This window comes from Canis lupus, chromosome 1, assembly GCF_048164855.1.
Source record: "Canis lupus baileyi chromosome 1, mCanLup2.hap1, whole genome shotgun sequence".
In the NCBI taxonomy this organism is placed as follows: domain Eukaryota; kingdom Metazoa; phylum Chordata; class Mammalia; order Carnivora; family Canidae; genus Canis; species Canis lupus.
The window spans coordinates 25557251-25582150 of record NC_132838.1 but is presented as its reverse complement, the minus strand read 5'-3'; the positions used below and the strand labels follow the sequence as shown (position 1 = coordinate 25582150).

Sequence of the window (24900 nt, the reverse complement as noted above, 5' to 3'; positions counted from 1 at the left end):
ATTGGTCGTCTTTGTTTCCATTATTGAAGTTAGAGTACTGGAATCTCCTATTAGTATAGACCTAATTTCTTTCTTCAGTGTTTTTTTTTTTTTAGATTTATTTATGCATTTGAGAGAGAGCATGTGTGCATGTACTTGCGTGCATGCACCCACAAGCATGAGGAGGAAGGGCAGAAAGAGAGGGAGGGAGAGAGATAGTCTCAAGCAGACTCTGCACTGAGCACAGCAACGAGATGCAGGGTTCGATCCCAGGGTGCTGCTGAGATTATGACCTTAGCTGAAACTAAGAGGCAGACACTTAACTGATTCAGTGACCAAGGTGCTCCCCACCTTAAGCATTTAAAATTTATCATTGCACTGTGTTCTGGCCTACTAGGTTTTCGCTGACCAGTCTACTGATAATCCTGTTGAGGATCTGTTTTATGTGGTAGGCTCTTGCTGATTTTATGATTCTCTTTCTGATTTTCAGTGGTTTGATTATATTGTGCCTTGGTGTATCTTTGTGTTTATCCTGTTTGGAGTTGTAGATCTCAGATTTTTTTCCTCAAATTTGGGAAATTTTTAGCTATTATTTCCTCAAATAATATCTACCTGTTCTTTCCTTATCTTATGGGACTCCTATAATGCATATATGGGTCTGTTTGATGGTGTCATATAAGTTCTTTAGACTCTGTTCACTTTTCTTCAGTATATTCTCCTTCTCATATTTGACAATTTCAAATTGCCTGTCTTTAGGTTGTCTGATTCTTTCTTCTCTACCTGTTGAAGTTTGTTATTAAACCTCTTTAGGGAACTTTTCAATTCAGTTGTGTTTTTCATCTCCAGAACTTCTTTTTGGTTCCATTTTACAATTTCTTTTTTTAAAAATTTGATTTATTTATGAGAGACACAGAGAACGAGGCAGAGACATAGGCAGAGGGAGAAGCAGGGTTCCCTCTGGGAGCCTGATGCAGGACTGGATCCCAAGACCCCAGGATCATGACCTGAGCCAAAGGCAGATGCTCAACCACTGAGCCACCCAGGGGCCTCCTATTTTACAATTTCTGTCAAATTTTGTTGATGTATTATTATCACGATTCTCTAGATTTTTGTTCATGTTTTCCTCTGGCTCTTTGAGCGTATAAGACACTTATGTTAAGTTCTTTGTGTGATATGTCTGCTTCTTGTGTTTCTTAAGGAACAGCTTTACCACTAATCTTTTTAATTAAGGTTTTATTTATTCATGAGAGACACAGAGAGAGAGACAGAGACATAGGGAGAGGGAGATGTGGGACTTTATCACAGGACCCTTGGATCATGCCCTGCTCTGAAGGCAGACACTCAACCACTGAGCCACCCAGGCATCCCATACCACTTAATTTTATTCCTGTAAAGGAACCATGTTTTCCTGTCTTTTCCCTCTCCAGTTTTATTGAGATATAATTGGTAAGTTCTGCTTTTTTGGTATGCCTTATGGTTTTTGTTGTTGTTGTTGTTGTTAAAAACTATGCATTTGGAAAAAGAAAGCCAGATACTTCTTGTCTTTTCATAGTTGTTACTTGCTATGGAAGACTTTCATTGATTAGTTAGACTATGTTCTAAACTTTGGGATCACCCAGTTGTGAAGGCTTAATGTCTTTTGGGGCCTTTTCTGTATGTGTCTTGCTTTAGCCTGTGTGTATGCTTGACTTTCGTGTAAATGTGGCTGCTTTTCAATGTCTTAATTCCCTAGATTCTTATCTTGATTCCTTCTCTTGGCATTTCATTTTCTATTGTATGCCTCTCTGTAAAGCTCTTGCCACATGTATCTGGTGTCTTGTAGTCTCCTTTCAGCTCTTATTGCTGCCACCTCTTTCCTAGGAATTTTCTTAGTCTTGAATCCAAGCTGTGTTGCTTTTTTGGCTGTCTGAGCTCTGAGTTAGTTGACACAAAAACCAGTCTCTTGTGCAGTCCCTAAACAGGTTGGAATTTTGCAAAATAGGTCTGCTCTGCTTCCTCTTTCAAGAGAGAGAATTGGGAACAGGGCTGCCACTTCTTCCAGATGGCCAGGCTAGGATGGGGTTGGGACATGGGTGAAAAAAAGGTGCAAGGAAATTTCCTGCTGTTTTGAATATGGCTTCTTTTTTGGTCCTTTGCTTGGTTGCTGTAGACTTTTGTTTTCTCTGGCTCCTATAAAATTAATGTAGCTGACCTGATGTGTTTGTTTCTGCAGATCAACGAGGGCTTGTAGTCTCTTAGTGTTCTGTGTTGCTGACATCACTTCTCCAGATGTTTGTCCAGTTAGTACATCAGGGATTTAGCTCAAATGACTAAAAACATTTAAAGTTTAATTTATTCAGCTATTTTTGAAAATGCAATATGAAATTGTCAATTTTTACACTAAAATTTCTCATCCTGAAGTTTTCATTGTGCTGATATAAATGCAATGCAATGTCTTTTTTATTCACAAAAAGAGAAGTTGCTTTTTTTTTTTTTTTTTTTTTAGAAGTTGCTTTTAGAATGGTATAAATTTTTGTCTGATTTTTGGGGCAATCAGCATGGAATGGCTATAAAATGGGAATCTTTTCCCACAACTATTGGGTTTACATTCTTTAGTTTTCACATAGGGTACTGTGATTTAGAAATTATGTTTGTGTGATGGAAAGATACGGAGAACTAGAAATGGTTTGGACTGACTTATAACCTATTAAATAAAAATACAAATACAGGTAGGCCTGTGATGGTTTAGTACGATCCTTCTTTGAAGAATAGGAATGGGTAAATGACCATCTGAGCCTTTTGATTGTGTGATTCAGAGATTATTCATCTTGTGTTCTGAACCTAGAATCTGTTAGCGGATATAAAGCAAACTTTCTTATAAAATATACTCCAAAATCATTTTGCAAAGGATTTGCTAAAGTCTTCCTCAGTGTGCAGTTTGTCTCTTAATACTGATCAAAAGGCAGGGGGGCATGTTGTTAGATACTGATAAATGTACTGAAGGCCTTTATTGAGTCCTTTGGCAGTTTAGGGTCGACTTTGAGGCTATCTCCAGTGCCACCAAGATCCATCTTCCTGGAAGTCTTCCCTGAAACCCCTGCTATCAACACCAAGCAGCTTAATTAAACCCCTGAAACTGAAATGAATTGAAAGAGGTGCTTGTTTCCACCTCAGTTCTGCTTTTTTGACACATTGATATATATGTATGTTCAATTTGCAGATTAAATATTTGTCATACTTTCATGCTGTGGCAAAGAATGGCACAATATCACAGGGGAACTTTTAGAGGCTCTGGGTGTTCCTCCAGTTAGTCTGTATTGTCAAGATTTTTGTTTGTCTGTTTTCATTTAATCAGACCTTACCTATTCTTTTCATCTAAAATTGTACACTCCATACAGTGCTTAAGACTTAGGAAGACTGGGAGACTTGATGAATCTGGAGATATAGTGAGAAGTCAACTTGATCTTTCCATTTGGGTAACTTGGATGACTCTTGAGATGTTGTTTAATAGAAGGTCCCAGTAATCAGCTAGCAAGAGAAATTAGGATCCTTTGCTCTGTCTTTCCTATAGAGTTGATATTAGAGGCCAGTTATTAGGGAGTTTGTAGGGAGTTAGTGGCTCATCCACATTAAGTAATAAAAGATGTTGGGACATGCTGGTGGCATTTAGTGTTTCTAGAATAACAAAATGTTAACTCATGATCACTTAGAGAGACCTCTTATACCTATCAGTAATTCATTTTTCTTATGGTGACTGGGTGATGGGCACTGAGGGGGGGCACTTGATGGGATGAGCACTGGGTGTTATGCTGTATGTTGGCAAATTGAACTCCAATAAAAAAATGTTTTTTTCACTGCAAAAGTGACACTTCATTTTCAAGTCTTAAGTTGGTTTCATTCTTTCTTTTTAAAGATTTTACTTATTTGAGAGACAGAAAGAGCACAAGTGGGGAGAGATGCAGAGGGAGGGGGGACAAGCAGACACCCTGCTGAGCCCAATGAAGGGCTCCCAGGACCCTGATATCATGACCTAAGCTGAAGTCAGATGCTTAAGAGCCACCCAGATGCCCCTTAAGTTGGTTTTCTAGAAGCAAAGTGTAAGACAACAATATAGTTGCAAGTATTTATTTGAGGACATATTCTCAGGAACAGGGGACTGGGGAGAGCAGGACTGGGCCTTAGGGAGGAGCTAAGCAAGTAAGTGGTCTCAGCCAGAGTCTTATTTCAGCACCGTCCTCTGGAGATTCCCCAGCATGAATTGGTCTAACTTTGAGGGAAGAGTAGGGTCGGGCTTTGTATTATCAGTCCCTCTGGCTGTAGCTGCCTGAGGGCTAGAGGTGCTGAGGTATGGGGTAGGCCATTGGGCCATTGGGCATAATGGTGGTGGCTCCCATTCAGCCAAGGAGAATTTCTTTAGAAGGGGTGTCTGTAAGCTGTTGGGAGTCAGCACCCACAGCTGCTCAGGATGGGTGTGGTGCCAATAAACCAAGTATGCAATAGATTCAGGTGATGTAAATGCATTGTTTCAAGGTAGTTTAGCATATTTAATTGAATAAAGAAAACTTTAATTGTCCATTTTTGCTGTCTGTTTTATGCTAAATCAAGTGGAAAAGATGCAGGAGTATAAAAGGAAGAGAAAAGAGGAGAGGCATTTTACTTAAAAATAATTTCTCTTCTAATTTCTAGTATACTGTAAGATAAAACAAGATTGCAGAAACATAAAAATTTATAGTTCAGTAAATTATTCTATGATGAATAAGCCTGTAACCATCACTAATATCAAGAATAGAACTTTTCCACCCACCCAAGAAGCCCCTATATGTGCCCCTTTCCCATCTCATCTTTCTCTTCCTTTCTTCCTTCCAAAAGTAACTACTACCTTGTCTTTCCTAATAATGACTTACTGGCATTTCTTTATGATTTAATCATCTAAGTTGAATCTATAATCTTTCCCTGTGTTTAAAAAAGTACTTGATAAGTCTTCTAAGTTTCTTATTAATATACAGGTTCTCACTTTATCCCTGTTTTCCTTGAATTTTATTTGTTAAAAATCTGGGATCTATTGACCTATAGTTTCCTTCAGTTTGGATTTTGGTAGTTGCATAGTCATAGTGCAATTCAGCATGTTTCTCTGTCTTTCGTAGTTCCTGTAGCATGGTAACTGTATCCAGAAGATTCAGTATTTGGTTTAGAAGATGATTTGTGTTCTTTCATCAGAAGGCATATAATGTTTGCATGTCTACCTTTTTTAAAGTGTTATGCTCCTAGCTCCGTTAGTTTATTGGAGGCTATAAACTAGTTATGTTGTAATAGCATTTCTTTTTTCTTGTTATCTGGAACATTTTCTTGTTATCTGGAACATTTTGATGCCTCCCCTTCTCTACCATTTGGTTACCCAGTGGTACAATTCATATAAATACTTGACGTTCCTTTTAGCCACCATATTTTTAAAGTCACTGTTAGTTTTTAAAATATATTTATGAACTTAAGGATTTATTTTATTTTTTTAAGAGTTATGTATTTTAGAGAGCGAGAATGAGAGTGAAAGCGTGGGAAGTGCAGGGGGAGAGGGAAAGAGAGTCTCAAACAGACTCTGCATGCAGCACGGAGCTGATCGTGGGGCTCGATCTCACAACCATGGGATCACAGTCTGAGGTGAAAACAAGAGTCGGATGCTCAACTGATTGCACCACCCAGGCCATTGGTAGGCCATTGTAGGCACCCTACACTTATGGATTTAAACAAATGAGTTTCAATGCATTACAATTATTATTATTGAAATTAAAATGGCCCCAACTTTGACCAATGATAATCTCTTCCAGTTTTTTTGCTGAGTTCTTTTGACATGACCATAGTAGTCTTTGATGACTTTCTTACTATCTGGTATGACAAGAGATTCCATGCTCATCTTGTACATTTTCTGCACTAGACCTGGAACCAGCTATTTTTTCAAAAAGGCTTGGCTTCTTTAAATGGGAAGTTGCATTTTAAGAACATAATCTAAGTAGGGATGCTCACTGATACTAGGTTATTGTTTTTAGGTCTTTTCAGTGTATAGAGCTAGGCATATATACAAGTGCAAGATAAAAAAAGATCTTTTGAATTTATTGTAATATATTCAATTCAAATTTAGCATTTCAGGATTAGTGGGGTTTTATCTAACCTTTTCTGTATTACATTATCTTTCTTTTATACTGAGAATCCCAGTTCTAAAGGACATGAGGAATGATGGAATTAGAGTATCTTGTGCTTTATTCCTTTGATTTATCTCATTTGACAGATACAGCAAAGTTAGAAGAAAAATACTAAGACTGTAACCACCAATTATGATTACTAAAAAGTTTATTACAGAGGAAGGGATATCCTATCCCTGTCCTCTTTAGAGTTTTTCAGTAATTGAAGTTTTGAAAAATGATGCTAAGGTCTGAATGTTTGTTGTCCCCCTAAAATCATATGTTGAAATCCTAGCTCCAAGGTTATAGTGTTAGAAAGTGAGGCCCGAGGGAGGTGGTTAGGAGGTTATTAGGTATGAGGGCCAAGCCCCTCTGAATGGAATTTTTGCCCTTGAAGAGGAGCCAGCAGAGAGTTAGCTCACCCCTTCTACTATGGGGGGTTACAGTAGGAGCATGGCTATTTGTGAAGAAGTGTGCTCTCACCAGACACCAGACACTGAATCTGCCAGCACAGTAGTCTCAGCCTTCAGAACTGTGAGAAATAAGTGTTTATAAGTCACCCAGTTTATAGTATTTTTGTTACAGCAGCTTGAATAGACTAAGACAGATGGTTTATATTTCCATATGGAAACAGTAAATATATATTATAAAAGGGTCATAATTCAGAAAGACATTGATAGGCAGAAAAAATGATACCAATATGATGCAATTCGATGTGGATGAAAATGCAGGTTCGCACTGTATTTTGGTTCAGAAACTGAGTTACATAATTTTAGGATGGGAAAGTGAAAAGGTTAGTAGTAAAACAGAACACAGTAAAACTAGAAACTATGATGTATATTAAGAATTTGAGGCAGCTGAAAACAAAACCCCACCATTGGATTTTCATGCTGCATTCGTGGAAGCCTAGTGTCTAATCAGTGCCTGTGATTTCGCCATGGAAACCCACATTGGTCAGGCCACATCTGTGTTCAGTTTTAGGTTTCATGCTAAAGTATGGACAATGACACACTAAAAAATTTGGATACCATGTCACATGAGAAGTAAATTGAGGATCCCAAGGATGGAAAGAACTCATATTTATAAGACGCAGGGCTTTAAATAAATGGAGTGGCTCCATGGTGAAGGAAGAAGTGGAATTTTAGCATTGCTTGAGATTATCATTCTGAAGCCTGTGAGTACAAGGTATAGGGAAGCAAAGTTCTGCCCCGCTGTTGGAAGGTGGCTTCTCTGTTCAACAGTGGGATGGACTTCTCAAGTAATGAGCTTTCCTGTCTTTTTTTTTTCTTTTTTAAGATTTTAAGTAATCTCTACATCCAACATGAGGCTTGAACTCACAACTCCAAGATCAAGAGCTACATGCTCTACTGACTGAGCCAGGTGGGTACCTCAAGATTCCCTGTCTTTACAGTTATTTAAGCCATCATACAAGCAAAGTCATATGGTTATCTGCTAACTCGAATACTCTGCTTTTCTGTTGAGTATGTAATAATAGCAAGGAAGGAATATTTTTTTTTATGGCAGATAAACATGATTGTGAACTCCGTTTAGAGAATTTAATTTTCCAGGAGTTGTCTCTGGTGGACACCTAGCAAGGAGACATTGCCCGTTTACGTTGATACTATAGTCATATAGAGGATGAATGATATGAATGGCGGTACTTCATCAGAAATATTATCCCAAAGACTTAAACGTTCGGATGCCAGCTACATTAAACACATCTTGGTGCAAGCCAACCACAACAACTGCAGAGGGTACAGATTCTTCCAACCCGTTCACCCTCAAATGACACTATTCTTGAGATTGACGTGTGTATTTCAGAGATTTCCTTTCACCCAACAGGCATATGGCTACGGCACAGTTGGAAATTGATTAGCTTTTTTTTCCTGACTGTTGTTGGCCTTTGGAATCAGTGAGACCAATGTGTTTGCAGTTTCTGATGGAGCATAGAGAATGTGAGTTGTGGGTGGGCCATGGAATCAAAGACTTAAGCTTCACACTGTAGGAAGTCTTGACAATGGCGGCTCTCTTGAGTGATAAATGAGGTGTGCCCTCCACCCCAAGAACCGAGCCAGGCTCTCCTTACCCAAGCAGGCTTTCCACTTTCCTGATTTCTCTCGTTATCAGTGGAGAAAAAAAAAAATCCCATTTCTGAGCCACTTTGGAAGCAGGTTTTTTTTAGGGTCAGATCAAGAATAAATATTCTGTAGAGCTTCTCTTCTCAGAAAAATGTGTTCTCTGCTCTCAGGAAGGTTGTAATTTGATTGGAGATACAGCAAGATAAATACAAGTGAAGAGATATGCAGCATTACAGTGTACCCAGCAAGGACAATTATCAATATTTGTCAGTGGTAATTCTGTATAGTTCCATGCTATCCTGTGTTTTATCCTGTTAGACCTTGGGCCTCCACTATAGATATCCGTACGCAGATAAATAAGTCTGACAAAAGATGTCTGCAATTTTAAGTCATGGAATTTCCAGGTAATACTTAAAAAATGAGCATGCATAGCTGTGAAAAGAACATAAGTACATATAATGTGGACTTTCCAATTTCTGGCCTTAGATGTACTGGCTGTTTAAATTTATTTACAAAGATAGCTTGGGTCAAGAAATTCTATAGTAGCATTACTCAAAAGGTAAAAAGTACACTGGGAGGTAGGGCAGTTGGACTCCTTCTCATACAAGGCCTCTCAGAAGTGGAAACAGTAAAACGAGAAAGACTGGCACGGGCTGCTTTTTCATAATACAAGTGAGAGGGCATATGAAAGTGTCCATTCCTGGCCCCAGTGAGAATTTCTGGTATTTTTTGTCCCATCTTCTCTCTCCACTGAATTTAGTCCCTTTTCCCCAAGAGGAAGTGGCAGATGAATGGGAGATGAATGTAGCAACCCCACCAAATTTTGCATTAAGAATTGCCTTTCAGGGGTGCCCTGGTGGGTCAGTCAGTGAAGTGTCCAACTCTTGGTTTTGGCTCAGGACATGATCTCAGGGTCCTGGGATTGAACCCCACGTTGAGTTCTGTGCTCAGTGGGGAGTCTGCTTGAGGGTTTCTTTCCCTCTCCCTCTGTCTCCACACCCCCCGCCAAATAAGTAAACAAATAAATAATCAATCAATCAATCTTAAAAAATTAAAAAAATATTTGCCTTTCAGAAGAAGAAGGTTTGCACCAAATATCTGGACGTTGAACGTGGTTTGTAGTTACTGGCTTATGGGGAGGGGGTGTGGAGATAGTAGCACATGTTTAAGATTATGGGTCCCAAGCAGCCCCCTGTGAAAGGAGCTCAATTGCTCATCAAGGTGATGGTGGCCTCAGGGAGTTATTTGCTAAAAATGTGCCTCTGCATCTAAGTTACCATTGTTTTGTCACTTTAGTGTCCACGGCCTGCCAGCTTCTCCAGGAATGAATTCCAGTAGGGGAGGGATAGCAGGCTTGAGCCAAGTGCATACGTCTTTCCTTAAATTCTAAGGAATTCTTTTTGCACTTTATGTTGGGGGCTGTTCTGTGGCTCCAAGCACACCCTACAGGCAGGACAGCCAACATCACCATGGCCCTGAGCCCGACTGGCATTGCCTCATCTGCCGGGAGATTAGAACATCACTGTTCTGGGCCTCTCCACATGAGTTCTCGCCACATGAGTTCTCGCATTGGTCCATCGTGCATGTCATCTCATGGGTTGTCTGGATGGTATCATCACTACCTCATCCGGGTCAGATATTATCACTGGAGTGAAGGCCACACTGACAGAATGGAGAAGGGCCTGTTTGATGAGAAATGATGAGCTGCGTGTTGCTCAGTACAGGCGTCTCCTGGCATGATGTCAGCTGCGCACTGTTGTCCCACGTGGGGGGTTTTGCCCCCGGGTCAATGAGAGCAGGGTGACGGCAGAGCCAGGCATGCCTGGTCCCATTCCTGTCAGCAGCTGGCTTTGATGCATTTGGCACATGTTGACGTGCAGTGGTTTCATGGGTAAGAGGAGCATGAACTTGGATTGTCATCCACAGAGGAGGTGGATGGGCAAGGATGTATATTTGGAATACAGGGTAAGTAGAGGTGCTAAGAGCAAAGAGCTGGCTTTTAGAATTTGCCACAGTTGCATTGCCTTGTACATGGACGTTGCTGTTGGGGCCGGCGAGGTGCGTGCTGTGCTAGCTTACGTAGGCCCTCTCAGCGTCACTTGTGCTATTCACGTAACTTGTAGTGGAACCTTTCTTGTTTTTTCTGCATGCGAGTCACAATTTTACTTTCATATATTTGTGTCAGTACAGTGTCCTAGCGACCTTATCAAGCAGAGTCTTTTGCAGTCTGAATAAACCCTATAGTGAGGACCTTCGGAATATGCCGGTAAGTTTGCGGGTAGCGGGGAGCTGACACGTTGAAGATCCAGGCATGATCTGGAGCAGCTATTGGGGATACCGCAGAGCCCGCGTGGCCTCGCCATCTGATCATGAAACGTCGCTCTGGTCGGGTACAGCCCTATGACCTTCAGATCCCGGTTCCCTTGCCTCGGGTATGCGTCCATGTGCTGGACCGTAGCAGAAATAGAGACATGTCTTGGAGGACAAACTGAGTAAAACAAGTAGAAAATTAAAAAGGTGAAAGTAGCAGAAAGCAGCTTTGATAGATCTAACAGTATGGAAACCAATTTAATAGAAATGAAAAGGGGAAGGCGAAGATGATAAACATCATAAATTATCCTTGAGTGAGATTTAGTATTTATTCATGTTAAAGGCCAGAAGGTTCCTTCCGACTTCCATTATGAAAATTACACGAGGAATCTGTGGATCACTGGATGTGGGCTTGTTGACTGCATGCCTTCTGAGAAGGGCTTAATTGGAAAACTACAATTTTTTCCTTTCTTTGCTTGAGATATGAGGACCCGACTCATTTTTTGGGAAAAACTAATCATGTTTCTAAGCAATTCTATGTGCTGTTATCAGGTTAATCACAAAAACATCAACTGGCAGAAAGGCTTGAGAAATAAGAATGGAGAAAGGGGGTGGATGGGCAGCCTGTGAGTCGCTTCCCTTAATGAAAATCTTTAGGATTGACTGCACCAAAGGAAAATGATAGTAGAAATTAAAATGCAGATTTCTCAAGTGTGCTTGTGTGGTTTAATTATTCCACACCGAAAAGAGTCTGTCTAAACAGAACAAAACCTGCTACGCATCATGTCAGAGGGTCTAGGAGTGAGCTCTGAGAACAGTTTTGCATTTTTAACTACCATGTTGTCTTTGAGTTAGTGTTGGCTTGTGACCTAGGCTTTTAGGAAGTATTTTGACAGCTGACAATGATAATAGTAGTTCTCATTTCTACAATAAAATATGTAGTGTCAGGAGCAGTACTATAATAAAAATATTATATTATTATAATATAAGTATAAATATAATAAATAATATATGAAAGTAAAATTGTGACTTACATGCAGAAATAAATAATATTATAATATAATAAATATAAATATATTTAATAATATTATATATTATTAAAAATAAATATTGGTTGGAGTCTCATAGATACCTTAAGTCTTTATAATTCTAATTCTCATTTTAAAAAATGTGCAACATTTAATTGCCAGATTAACAGCATTAGAGTACTCCTTTAGGTGGAATCGTAATATGATTTGACACTTTCCTTTTTGCGATGCCTGTCAGTATTAAAAGTTTCTAAATAATTCCGTGTACTGTGGAGGTTCTTTGCTGACTCTTTTAGACCTGATCCTTTTATCAGCAATGAGTGAAGGTGAGTTTTTTTTTTAAATAAATTTTAGAGGATTGTTTTCAAATAAATATTCCAAAGAATAACAAAGAATGAGTTTTAACATACATTAAATAAAAATATTCTACAATAATCTCTGTGGCATGATATTATTTTTTGTTAAAAAAATATACACACATATTTAGTCTGTAGGATATATACCAAGATACTAACATCGGTTTGTTCTGGTGATGGGGTTGTAAGTGTTAATTTTTAAAATTACTTACCTATACTTTCCATTCTTTCCCACCATGAACATTATTCCATTTTTTTTTTTAAGAAATATTCTTTAATGAGACATATTATTTGGGTTTTTTGTGTGTAGGGTCACATGTTATACAAATACCAAGTCAATTTAAAAATCCTCATCAATCAGAGAAGGACAAACATTATATGGTCTCATTCATTTGGGGAATATAAATAATAGTGAAAGGGAATAGAGGGGAAGGGAGAAGAAATGGGTAGGAAATATCAGAAAGGGAGACAGAACATGAGAGACTCCTAACTCTGGGAAAGGAACTAGGGGTGGTGGAAGTAGAGGAGGGTGGGGGGTGACTAGGTGACTGGGTGACAGGCACTTAGGAGGGCACTTGACGGGATGAGCACTGGGTGTTATTCTGTATGTTGGCAAATTGAACACCAATAAAAAATAAATTTATTATTAAAAAATATCCTCAGGGAAAAAAATAATAATAAAAAAAATCCTCAGGGGAAGAACTTTGTTCTCCTTTTCTTGCGTAACTAAAGCCAGTGATACTTCGAAAAGAATTATGTCTGGACGAGTCTGTCAGTAGTTCCTTCCTGTAGAAGGAAAGGAAGGGAGCAGGTAAGCCTGGAGGCAGGTGTTATGCAGCCCTGCATTTGATAGAGCACCTGCTGTGTTTGGAGTGTGTGACGTGCTCTGAGGGAGTAGATGCAGGGTGTATAGGGCAGTGTCCTTGCACATCCGCATCCGCATCCGCATCCGCAGCTTATGGTCTGACTGGAGATCCAGGATGTACCCTCAGAGCAGTTAGCGAAGGAAACAGTGTGTGGTGTCTAGTACAGGTAATTAGAAAAACTGCTCATCTTCGTGGTCTAGTCCTGGGCCTTGGGATGATTAGGGCCCAGGAATATTGCCTCCTGAAGGGTAGAAGATGGAGGGGCCGGTTCAGAGTATGGGCTCTGGATTGGCTGATTTGCATATCAAAGGCTTGCTCCCAGACACGTCATTTAGTATCTCCAGGAATTTTCTAGATCTGGGAGGGGCATCCTCTTTCTGGCCAGTGAGGCCCCCCCCCCCAAGATTTCAAAGTCTCATAAGATACAGAAAATTAAAAAAAAAAAACATGATTGATAACCATCTTGGGCTTCAGTTTCGTGTTTGCTGATTTACAGCATTTCAATGTATTTTGAGTGTTCTTCTGTGCCCTCTAAGTGTTTAATTCTAACAATCTTATGAATGAGTTACTCACTGTTAAAAACAAGAGAAAAGCTGCTCATGATGTGATGCGGACGTGGATGTGGAGCATGTAGGAGGAGACAGATGAACGTAGATAGGAGTCATGAAGGAAACTCTAGTATGGTTTTGTGACCTTCGTCCCCCTGGAAGACAGGTGTCTGTCTATCTGTCCTTGGAAAGGTCTCCTGTGTGGTAGCCCTGCTGGTGCTCCAGCATCAGGTCACTGCTCTCCACCGTGAGTGTTGGCTCTAGGAGTTGCTAAAATAGAAAAATCTCTTAACTAAATGGGGTGCTGTCTTCTCCTACATGGAAAACTTAGTTTCCCTCACATGTATTTCTCTCACACGTCTTCATTAACGCCACGGAACAGAAGCTGGGCCGTGGGAAATTAGACAGATAATACTAGCACAAAGTCAGGCTGCTTTTACTTCTGTGGTCCCTGTTACAGAAATACTAATTTTCAATATTTGTGGTACTCTCTACCACTCTGTAGAGAGTGATGGAATTCTTAAAACCTTCTCCACTTTTTTTTTTTGTTTTTTTTTTTTTGTTTTTTTTTTGGTGTTCAATTTGCCAACATATAGAATAACACCCAGGGCTCATCCTTTTTTTTTTTGCTCATAAGAAAGATTCCACAGTGTCACTCCGAAGACAGCCTGTGCGTATGAAAACTCTCCACTGGCCGTTTCCTTTTCTGATAATACCCCATTTGTATCTAGACATGGGGAAATGTCATAAGAATAAATTCATTTGATTCTGAAATATACTTCCTGTAAAAAACCCATTTAGATTGAAGTCCTTCCATTCAAAGGGCTGCCTGTCTCAGGTAACAAAGATTTCCTGGCTGGGTTTTATGATTTTTTTTTTTTTTTGACCAGAAGGATTTACTGGTTATTTGAAATTCAGAGTAGGTATCTGCTCCTATAAGTTCTGAACTCACAGTGAATTGGGTGTTTATCTCCAAGTTGATGAATGTTCTGCAAGAGACCCTGGTTACTTTTAAATGAAAGGAGAGAATAATCCGCAGCGTAGTGTCTTTCTTACACTGTCTCCCTAAAGATAGTTAATGGAACGATTCACAGGTCCTTCTATGGAAAAAGCAGGCTTGTTGGATGTTCAGCTAAAATTAAATATTTGATTTTTGAAGATTGGTATTTCTCTATCCCTGGATTGACCATTTTACAGAATAAGCTCTTAGAGATCAGGGTCTGTAATATATGTATTTGATATTGTAAACTTCAACATGAGAAAAAATAAATATGAGGCTTGTTTGATCTTTAACATCTGAATTCTTTCGTTTAATCTCTCCTTAAAAAAAAATAAAACAACAACAAAACAAAACCTTTATAGCTCCTTGCTTCAAGTAGCAAGAATACTTGAGATTCAAGTCCCATTTTTTTTAAATTTAAATTTATTTTTTATTGGTGTTCAATTTGCCAACATACAGAATAACACCCAGTGCTCATCCCGTCAAGTGCCCCCCTCAGTGCCCGTCACCCAATCACCCCCACTCAAGTCCCATTTTTAAGGCAAAATTGGTGAATCCTGGTGTTGACTCCTCTGTAAGTTGCTTCTCTGGGAGTCTGGGTCATGACCAGTCCTTATGGTAGATGTCTGAGAGAACCACTGGTCCTTCTAGGGTGTGTCCCTGAGGTCACTGTTGGCAACAGATCTCTGAATGAGATGCAACAGGGGTTAACCCACACACAATTACTGTTTTTATAAAATCATTCAGAAGTGGAGGACATTTCTTGGCTGTCTGATGGATGAATCCCTCTTCAGCAGCCTTGACATGTGGTCGTTCAGCCTTTCTCCAACAGCTGCAGCGATAGGGAGCCTCCTGCCTCGTAAACCAGCCCACTGCAGTTTCGCATGGCTCTAAATTATTTAAATTTATTTCCTGTCAATGAGTAGAAGCCACATTTTTCGCTCGGTAGTCCTAGTTGTGATCATGAGAACCACGCACCATAACCCTACGCGCCGTCCACAGGAAAGTCCTTTGGCTATGTGGAGGAATGCATTATGACCCGCTCCAGCCCCAGTGAATTACAACCTGTGATAGAACTTGGAATCTTAGTTTTAAGTAAACTCCCCAGATGGTTTTGATCCATGCAGGGTCTGAGAATCACTGTGTGGGCGGGAGAGACCAGTGGCCTGTGACAGCGTGAAAAGGCTGGGCGTCAGGTGGTGTGGACAGCTGGCGGGAGGCAGTGGGTCAGGCAGAGGAGTGCACGTGAAGCTCAAGGAGGACTCCCCCAGACACACAGGGACTAACAGGCTGGGAGGGCTTGAAAGGAGTCTCGGGTCAGAGTTGGGTGGGCCATTCCTTGGGACGGGAAGGAGCCCGGGGGGTTGAGGAGGCAGCAGGCCCAGTGCGGCTGATTGTGGGACTTGGGTAGAGGGCAGGTGCATAGCTGGACACGTCAGACTCTAGAGGACTCTCACTCACACTCATGGATTCCGGGTCACACCATAGGTATCGGGGCACCGGTCAGCTCCCACCCAGGAGAGCCCTGAAGAGAGGGGTTTCATAGAAGCATAGCCATGGCAGTGGCAGTGGGGACGGAGGGGACAGCGTGGGGCTGTTGGTACATGGGTGGCCACAAGCATGTGGGTCAGAAGCATGATGGTTTGGGGATGGCTGCACCTTCTAAGTCAGGGAGCATAAAAAGAGAAGAAACAGCTTTTTTTGTTTGTTTTCGATGCCTTAAAATTGGGTATATCTGGGGGATATGCAAGTGAGACTATCTAGGGAGTGGGTCTGGAGCTCAGGAAAAGTTTTCTGAGCTGAAGTTGCCGTTCATAGGTGGTTGTGCAGATGAGCTTCCAGTGGGAAAAGATGAGGGGCCTGACACTGGGACTTGGGGACACCAACACCTAGGGGATGGGTGGAGGAGGAAGAAGCAACAAAAGAAAGAGAGAGGTAGGGAATAAAGGGGAAAGGAGAGAAAATGAGTGGGAAATATCAGAAAGGGAGACGGAACATGAGAGACTCCTAATCTGGGAAACGAACTAGGGGGTTGGAAGGGGAGGAGGGCGGGGGTGGGGGTGACTGGGTGACGGGCACTGAGGGGGGCCCTTGATGGGATGAGCACTGGGTGTTATGCTGTATGTTGGCAAATTGAACTGCAATCAAAAATAAATTTATAAAAATTAAAAAAAAGAATAAAAGAGAGAGGAGAGCCAGACGCGTAAGAGAGGACCAGGAGAGGGTGAGGACCTGATGTCTGGCACGCAGTGGAGTGGGAGGCTGCATGCGGCAGTTCTGGCCACGGGGGTGGCTGTTGCCCCGGCCTGGGCGCCCCTCGGCTGTGGCCCCTCCGTGTTTAAGGAGCTGTAGTTACTAACTGCCCGGTTTGCATCAGAATTTAACTTTATAAATCCTATCTAAATTGAGCAAATATTAAAAACATAGGTATAAAGCAGTTTTTTCTTATAAAACAGCTATGATTTTTTTTTCACCTGTCATCCCTCTGTGCTCCCTCCGTCCCATCCATCTGTCCAGGTAGATGTGTGCCAGGTGCTCTTCTAGATGCTTCTATGGCAGTTTCCTGATTCACTCCATTTATATGATTTCTGTAGCCACTTTCTCTTAGGTGGTTTGGGGCCGGCTTGCTTAGGAGCACCTTCAGTTTTGGAAGGTCCTCCTGGCCAAGGACCTGTTTGAACCTTCTGGAAAATATTGATAAGCGGTTTAGTTCGTGTTCTTCACAAATCTCTTCTTTCATACCTTTTGGGGTGGAAAGGGGGTCTGCTAGGGTTCTGGTTCAATCTCTCCCTTTACCCGTGAGGAAACGTGAGACTAGAGAAGCTGTGCAAGGTCGTGGGGGGCGCGGTGGTGGTGACGGGGGCCCAGGCCTTAGGGAACTGAATCGTCTCCAAGCTCCTCACCAGCCAAGCACAATCTCCTATGTGTCCATCCAGTTTTCTTTATTTAACTTACTTATTTCCTTTTCCCTTTAAAAACTTGAATTTGTTCATTTAGCAAAGCGCTAGGACTTTCTTTTATGGTAGTTTTTCTGTCCCACTTATGTTTTCATCCTTTCTGATTGGGAGAAGTGGAGGACAAAGTGTTTGGCTTTTCTTTGTTTTGTGATATTTCTTGTTTGCTGTTTTTAATCCGGTGCTGGATGTACCTGCGTAGCTCCTGGGTAGACAGGGTCTCACGGAGCATCTCCTGAGGACAGGAGAGGCCCTCACCCCTGCCCCAGGGCCTTATTCCTTTGTGCTGGGGGTGGCTGAGGGTGGCTGGGGGTGCTGCAGCCCTGGCCCTGCTTTTCTGGAGGAGCCAAGTGGGTCCGGCCCAGAGAGGCTGGCCTTCCCCTGGGAGGAGCTCCTGGAAGTCAGAGTTTGTCACGGTTTTACTTCGCAGCCTTCAGTGAAGCCTTTGGCCTTAGCTGACCCCGGTCTTACCTGTGTGTGAAGGAGGAACGGGTCAAGTTACTTGACTGTGGGGGACGGAGCGGCCTTATAACGGACGGGATGCACTATTACAGCATGAGGACATAGATGCACTCCTCGGTCTTTCGTTTGAAATGCCACTTGAAATACGTATCAGGATTCAAAAGCGACCATGGGGTCTTGTCTAGGATGAACCGTCTGACGCCCGGAGTCCCGTGACTCGGGGGGCCCATGGCAGGGAGCCGCAGGTAGCTGCCCACACTAATCGCGGGGGACAGGGGTGCGAAGACACGCAGCTTCCTACCCTGTGCCTCTCTCGGGGGCGCCTCACTCAGGTGGCAGGTAGGCGGGCGGCCCGGAGTGCCGCGAACAGAGGGGGCCTGGGGAGGGCATTCAGGCTCAGTGGGGTCAGGGCGAGGCTCGGACGTGCCCTCAGCTCTGCTGTCCTGTTGCTGGCTGGCGGTGCACCAAGTGGCTTCATAGCCACGTGCCATCTTCCATAATCCCCTGCTGCTTTTCATGTGAAATACTTCGATTTCTGGAAGCTGGGAGGCTGATACAGGGAGGAGGGCGTAGGGTCTCCAAGGGCAGATCTTGTTTGCGGCAGAGGCCTTGTTTCCAGGCTCTGGCAAGTTTACAAGTCGGATCAAAGACACCAACGGGCTTTCACCCGTGCCGTGGATTTGCAGTGGCAACAAGCGGGGCAGCTCCGGGTCCTTCGTGTGTGTCTGGATTGTGATATCACCCGTGTCCATAGAAAGGAACAGAGAGGACGTCCCCTGTGGGTGTGGACGGGCCGGAAAGGGGGGCTTGCCCACATGACAAGATGAGGCTGACTTGCTGGCTCAGAACTTCTCCAGCTCCAAGGGCAAGGAGGAGGAGCCCCGCCGTCCTCCCCTTCGAAGCAGGCCCATTCCGCCTCCGGCCAGGGGCTCACGCAGGTGAGTGACCTGCGCTGCTCATCGACGGATGAGTCTCTGCGACGCGGCTTGCGGGGAGACAATGCTCTGGTGCTCGAGGTGCGTGGATCGCGCTGCATTGTCTCCAGGAGCCTACCAGGCACGGGGTTGCCGTTGGCCTTGCTGTTTCTTTCCCACTATGGCTTCGTCGTAATTGCTGCTGTTTCTTTTATTCATTGAAACTTCACTAGCAGAGCTGGTCATCTGTTGGATTTTCGCGGGAATCTGTCGTCCGGCTGAGGTGAACCTCGTACGTGTGGCTTCCGCGCCTCGGCGCCGTGTGCTCATTCATCATTGCCGGCGGCTGTGTTCTGTCTCCGTGTCTGTTTCTGCACCCGTCTCCGTCCCGCGTCCTCCTGCCTGGGCTCCGCGTGTGTAAGACGTGACGCAGAACATACAACAGATAGCGTGTGTGACTACATAGCTTGAATACGGTTTCCATACGTCACGAAGCCGCGTTTGCCTGTTATTGTAACGGCCCTTGTCAGCTCCAAGCCCTTCTCTCGGGAGCCTTTGGCCTTCGTTGCCACCTGTTCCGTCCTCTGGTCACCCTGCTGTTGGTGTTGGGACTTTCTGTCCAGGCAGTGTGGGCGGCTGCAGAGGGAGGAAACGTCTTATGCCCTGAATGATTTTGCCAGAGGAAGCTGTCGGCTGTGTGCGTCCAGCCGTGGACTAGACACCAAGAGGAACGGGACGGCCAAGGCCAGCTGTGGGACGACGCATGTTAGCCAGACGCCGATGCTGGGCTCGCGTCAACAGGGCGCATGTGAGCGGAGGATCAACGGCTGCTCACCGTTCTTCTAAGGGTATTTTGTCTTCTTCCGTTCAGTTAAGTATCTGTGGAGCACTTACGTCGGGAGCCCTGTGTTGGGAGCCAGAGTGATACGCATTTATTGCCCACAGGAAGCCACTCAGCCTGGTAGTGACTGAAAAGTGAAAAATATGCTGGGATAACAGGTGCTTGAAGAAGGGCTGCGTGTGGCAGGAAGCCCCAGAGGCGAGAGTCGCAGGTGGGTGTGTGTGTGCGTGGGGGGGACGCCGCTAGGGCGCTCCAGGCGCGGGCTGGCCGCGGCGTCCGCTGGGCTTGTCGGGACGGCTGCAGCGTGGGGCTCGCACAGGAGCTGGGGGGCGATGGGCGCGAGGGGAGGAGGCGCAGCTGGACCGCAGCAGGCCACGGGGGCCGCTGAGCCTGAGCTGCACCCTGCAGCAGCGGGAGCCACCGGAGCACGCCCAGCGGAAAGGCAGCCCCACGGGACTGGCATTTTCCAGAGCTGCACCTGTGCCCGCAGACCTTCGATAAATGCTCGGACTTACCCCCCTGCAAATACGGAAAGTGAGCTTCATGTCCTGTAGATAAATCTCCGGTCCTCGAATGTCTTGCTCTCAGAGGACAGGCTTCTCCTAAGTACCGAGGGGACTCCCAGAGCTGGAGGGCCTCCCCTCGCATGTCTCCTGCCTCGTATTTAAACCAGGGGGGATGGAATCTTGTCTCACATTAAGATCTTTCATCCATCTTGAGTTCATCAAAACCCTAGAGGAGAACACAGGCAACACCCTTTTTGAACTCGGCCACAGCAATTTCTTGCAAGTTACATCCACGAAGGCAAGAGAAACAAAAGCAAAAATGAACTATTGGGACTTCATCAAGATTAAAAGCTTCTGCACAGCAAAAGATACTGTCAACAAAACTACAAGACACCCTACAGATGGGAGAAGATATTGGCAAATGACACATCAGATAAAGGGCTAGTGTCCTCCCTATGTTCCTCTTCTTTTGATGCTCTATGAGAACAGTCTATGGAGAAACTGAGATTGAGGATGCAGGTGTGTGAAGAGGATGAGGTCTCCTGTGCTCTAAGATTGGGGCTGTCCCCAGAGGCTTGGCCTTCCATACCCTGCTGCTGGATCCTCAGCCACAACTTTTTTATTTTTATAAATTTATTTTTTATTGGTGTTCAATTCGCCAACATCTAGCATAACACCCAGTGCTCATCCCGTCAAGTACCCCCCTCAGTACCCATCACCCAGTCACCCCCACCCCCCGCCCTCCTCCCCTTCCACCACCCCTAGTTCGTTTCCCAGAGTTAGGAGTCTCTCATGTTCTGTCTCCCTTTCTGATATTTCCCACTCATTTTTTTCTCCTTTCCCCTTTATTCCCTTTCACTATTTTTTATATTCCCCAAGCCACAATTTTATGTCATCTCTGCTGTGTTGCTGTGGCCTGTCACGATCTCCCAGATAAACACCGTGAGTAATGACGGGGGCACCTTCTACTAGGTAGACTGAGTCTGCAAGAACTCTGATTCAAGGAGCTGCTCAATCAGGGAATAAACCTCTTTTTACTAATGCATATGTTTTTATTTGAGGGAAGATCTGTTACAGAATTCCCTAAAACATCAGGAACTTCACTATGTTTAAAAGTACATGAAATTTAGCTCAATTTTATATTCCGTTCTACGCCCAGCTCTGAATAACTAACTTCTCATGATATCTGAGCCATAATTTCTGTGTATATGGGACGGTGAATTGGACTGGATGACAATATCTAAAAAGCTTTTCCTGTTTCCGAATTCCACAGTTCTGCGCGAGTGTAAGAAATTAGCTTAGGGGCAGCCCCGGGTGGCTCAGTGGTTTAGCGCCACCTTCGGCCCGGGGCCTGATCCTGGAGACCCGGGATCGAGTCCCACGTCGGGCTCCCTGCATGGAGCCTGCTTCTCCCTCTGTGTCTCTGCCTCTTTCTTTCTCTCTCTCTCTCTCTCTAATAAATACATAAATAAATCTAAAAAAAAAAAAGGAAATTAGCTTAGTTCACCATACAGTTCATCATACTTTTGAATTTAGTAGATATTTCCGTGTGCAATATCCGGGGACACTATTGGGTGAGGTCAGCCCTAGCCCCCAGGAAGTCCTAATGCACTTGGCCTTTGTGGGGTAGACCTGAAGATTGTCCTCCCTACCACAGCCACACTGGTGGTGAACACAAAAGATGGCAGTGTCTTTTCTTCCTGTTTAACTGTATTTTTGCGCGTCCTTTGAGAAGACGGGGAAGGATTTGTTTGCAGTATCTTTTGCTGATCATTAAGCTAAATTCTGAGAGAAAGTGCCAATTAAGAAGTCTTGCCCTTGGGACTATTAGCATGTAGTGAAGAAAACAGGATAAATGCAAGACGGCGGAAGGCGAGATGCAGAGAACACAAACGGCTCACAACAAATAATTATTGTACGTTAAGGGAAACGTTGGAGCATTTGGTGCTGCAAGTCCAGGGCATTCCTGGGGGGTGACTGGAAAACTGATACGAGGCACATCCTGGAGCCTTTTTTCTCCTTCCCCACCCGAAGCTACGGAGAGGACGCTGATGAAGCCATTCCCTTCACAATGACGAATTTACAGTCTAGTCCAGTGGTTGCTGGATTGTGGGTCACAGGCCACCCCCTGGCTAGCACTTGTTTGTACAGATAAAGTTTTATTGGAACACGTTACATTTTCTCGTTTATGTGTTCATGGCAGCTGCTTTCACGCTATAATGACAGACGCGAGGAATAGGGGCAGAGGCCGTACGTCTTGCAAAGCCATGCACCGTCTGGCCTTGTAGTGTAGGTTTGCTGGCCCTGCTCCAGTTGCTTTTTCATGTAAACTTCAAAGTGAACGGATACAGGTGCACGATAAACATCGGCCGCTGATTCTCGGGCGAGGGTCTCACAGACTAGCAGACCTCAGTGGAGCTGGGCATAAGCACAACTCTGCTTTTATTCCAAATTAATCTTAACCTTTTTTTTTTTTTTTAATGGAGCACTTAACAGCTCACACTGCTTTGGCATCCTCTGCTGCAGCCCTTTAGTTTGCTACTTTTTGTGTGTGTTTGTTATCGTTTAAGCCAATGCAGAAATCCCTCATCTTGACTTTATTTTCTCATCACAACAGTTGTAGCACTCTGGCTTCGTGTGCTTTGGGAACCTAAAAAGCAACTGAGTCTCAAACGAACTCGTGGCTTTTTTTAAAGTTTGTGTGTGACATTATATACGCATGTATAAATAAATACACATATATTTTTGCCTCGTTGGAACGAAAATGTATCCCAGACTGTATGTGCGAAGTTGTCTTTGGCTGCCTGCAGGACGTACAGGACGGTGCAAATGCTGAGCTTTCTTGGTTGCCTGTGTGTGCTGACTAATCAGAAAATTGATTTTTTCCCATTTACATTTTTTGAATCAGGAAATTGTTTTTCGGGCAGCCCAGGTGGCTCAGCGGTTTAGAACCGCCTTCAGCCCAGGGCGTGACCTCGGGTCCTGGGATCGAGTCCCGCGTCGGGCTCCCTGCACGGAGCCTGCTCCTCCCTCTGCCTGTGTCTCTGCCTCTCTCTCTGTGTGTCTCTCATGAATGAATAAATAAAATTTAAAAAAAAGGAAATTGTTTTTCAAGTAACTTGTAATATAATTCAATGATTTACAAATTCTTTGTTCATATTTTAGTTTCCAAGGATTAGTGTATGTTATGCTTTTTGAAGAACGAAATACAAAATGTATCTAATGAAACAAACTGAAATAGCTCCCTTTTTATACATAGGCAAAAATGGAGATTTCTTAAAATAGAAAATCAGTGACTCGCTTTTGAATAACACACTGGAATTTTATGTGGTATAAGATTATTTTGTAGTTTAGTCTAGATATCGACATTACTTTTGTATTGCTCTGCTCTGCATGCTTTTAACTGAAATGTGGAAACTGCTCTTACTCTGTACATTGTAATTTCATATTTTACTTTATTTTATTTTATTTTATTATTTTTTTAAGAATTTTATTTGTCCATGAGAGACACAGAGAGAGGCAGAGACACAGGCGGAGGGAGAAGCAGGTTCCCCATGGGGAGCCTGATGCAGGACTCGATCCCAGGACCCCGGATTGTGCCCTGAGGCAAAGGCAGGTGCCCAACCACTGAGCCCCCCCAGGTGCCCCTGGACTAGGAATTTTAAGGCTAGCTGAGTTATTATTTCCATATAATTGTAGAGTTTTTCAAAATGATCTCTTATTTCTTTTAAAATGTCATGCGGAGTTTTAGTCTCCTTCGATCATACATCTCCGTTTGTAAGTATTCTAAGCATCTCATACACTTTCCACCACTAGCTTGATCCTCAATTATGTAGAATTTGCTTTAGACCTTTGTAGAGAAATCAGATTTGGAAAGACAATCATGGGTCCCCTGATGATTATACATAAATTTTGACTGCTACCTTTGTATCCGTGCTGGATTGTCCCTGGAGGCAAGGGAAATGGGGTGGAGGGATGGTCATATAAATATAAATATAAACATAAATACATAAATATAAATATAAAGCATGACTTGATTCCTCTTCAGCCCCTAACACCATCCTGTTTGCGCTTTGGGAAGCTCTGGTCTAGATTATTGGTCTCCCAGGGGATCCCTGGATGGCGCAGCGGTTTGGCGCCTGCCTTCAGCCCAGGGCGTGATCCTGGAGACCCGGGATCGAGTCCCACGTCGGGCTCCCTACATGGAGCCTGCTTCTCCCTCCTCCTGTGTCTCTGCCTCTCTCTCTCTCCCTCTCTCTCTCTATGTCTATCATAAGTAAATAAATCTTAAAAAAAAAAAAAACTCTTTAGATTATTGGTCTCCCAGAATGGCCAAGCCGCAGAATCCCCTTTAGGAGCTGATTAAGAACTAGAGAGTCCTGGTCCCGGCCTCTGAGATACTGACTCACTGGCTCTGGTGTTGAGCCTGCTGCCCAGCCAGATGTGGGAACCGCTGGTCTGAAGCGTAGCAGCTCTGGTCTATGAAGGGATGCTCATCCGAGGAGGTGAGCCTCTTACTAAGTGGGTGTCTGGAGGCTCGCAGCCGCTGCTGGTGTCACAGCCTCACTCGCTCGCTGTGAGCCTCCCTCTCCCTGAGACTCTACCCGCGTGGACGTGGCTCTCCGGCCTGCGGGTGGGCGGTGGTGGCCGGTGTGCTGGCGCCCTTTGTACCTCCAGCTGATGGAATGGGGATCTGCAGGCCTCTAGCTACCAGCCTCCAGTCCCTCCTCATCCAGTTCCCATGGCAACAGATTGCAGGAAGACTGGGCATGGTGCTATCTTTACCCTGTTTTTGGCGATCTGAGGTCTGTTTCCATGGGAACCTGAAGGGAAAGGATGGTAGTCGAGTAGCTAGACGGCTTTTAAATTTCAATGGCAGCCTCACCCTCCCTATAAAGCCCCCCTT

General features: G+C 43.8%; 1 protein-coding gene across 16 annotated transcripts in view; it reads left to right on the top strand.

Annotated features, from left to right (window-relative positions):
• Nucleotides 1–24900, top strand: part of LDLRAD4 (low density lipoprotein receptor class A domain containing 4) — a 387098-nt gene that overhangs the window by 113672 nt on the left and 248526 nt on the right. For 5 of the 16 annotated variants that reach the window (XM_072823344.1, XM_072823226.1, XM_072823294.1 and 2 more), the window contains exon 3: nucleotides 7428–7511. The exons of 10 other annotated variants lie outside the window; for them this stretch is intronic. The gene's annotated coding sequence lies outside the window, so the exon portion shown is untranslated. Of the gene's footprint in view, nucleotides 1–7427; nucleotides 7512–15465; nucleotides 15514–24900 lie in introns of those variants that run through there. One more of the 16 variants, XM_072823304.1, reaches the window with a different exon arrangement.